Below are 968 nucleotides of genomic sequence, written 5' to 3'. Positions count from 1 at the left end.
AGACTCTGTCTCAAAAAAAAAAAAAAGAAAGAAAGAAAAAAAGCAATTTATTTTAGTAATAAAAATTAACAGAGAAAAAATATATTTTATTTAAATATTACAAGCAATTTTTCATAAAATATGTTCAGTTATTACTCCACTTCATCATTACTACATTTTCTATTTTTCTACAGTATTACTACATTTTCTGTTTTTCAAAATTCCAAAGCAAAGAAATTTGTCTACAGAGTTCCCTCTGCAAATATTCCCCTACTTTAGGTAAAGTTAGCATAAGGAGAATGATAATTAATTACTTTGAAACAATAGAATTCAGATGAACCATAAGGGAACATTCTTATTTATCTATGGCCCTATCTTTTTGTTTAAATCAATTTTAAAATTTATACTTTATATACAATAAAGTGCACATATTTTTAACGTATGACAAAAATATTTCAACAAATATAAATGCCTATGTAACCACTCCCAATTTAAAAAGACTGAAATTTTTAAAAAATCAAATTACTTGGAGAAATAAATTAGAATTTTTATCTTCTAGAACCGTGTCGTTTAGCATGCAGTTTAGAGTTCAAGAATGCTGTATTTACAGATTACAGAGTAGCCAAGGAGGCTGGGCATAGTGGCTCATGTATTTATTCCCAGGGCTTAGGGAGGCTGAGACAAGAGGATTGCTAGTGACCAGTTCACAATCAGCCTGGGCAACACGTCCAGACCCTGTCTCTACAAAAAATTTTTTTAAATGAGTAAGGCATGGTGGCTGGTGTTTGTAGCTTCTGCTACTTGGCAGGCTGAGGTGGGAGGATTGCTTGAGCCCAGGAGTTTGAGGTGACAAAGCCAGATTTTGACTAATTATTTATTTATTAAATAATAAATTTTTAAAATTTATTTAATTTTGAATTTAGTTTTAGATTCAAGGAGTACATGTGTATGTCTGCTACATGACTGTATTTCATATTGGTGGGGATGGA

The sequence above is a fragment of the Colobus angolensis genome, unplaced genomic scaffold (genome assembly GCF_000951035.1).
Source record: "Colobus angolensis palliatus isolate OR3802 unplaced genomic scaffold, Cang.pa_1.0 Scaffold174, whole genome shotgun sequence".
NCBI classification, from domain to species: Eukaryota; Metazoa; Chordata; class Mammalia; order Primates; family Cercopithecidae; genus Colobus; species Colobus angolensis.
This window is presented reverse-complemented; position numbering follows the sequence as displayed.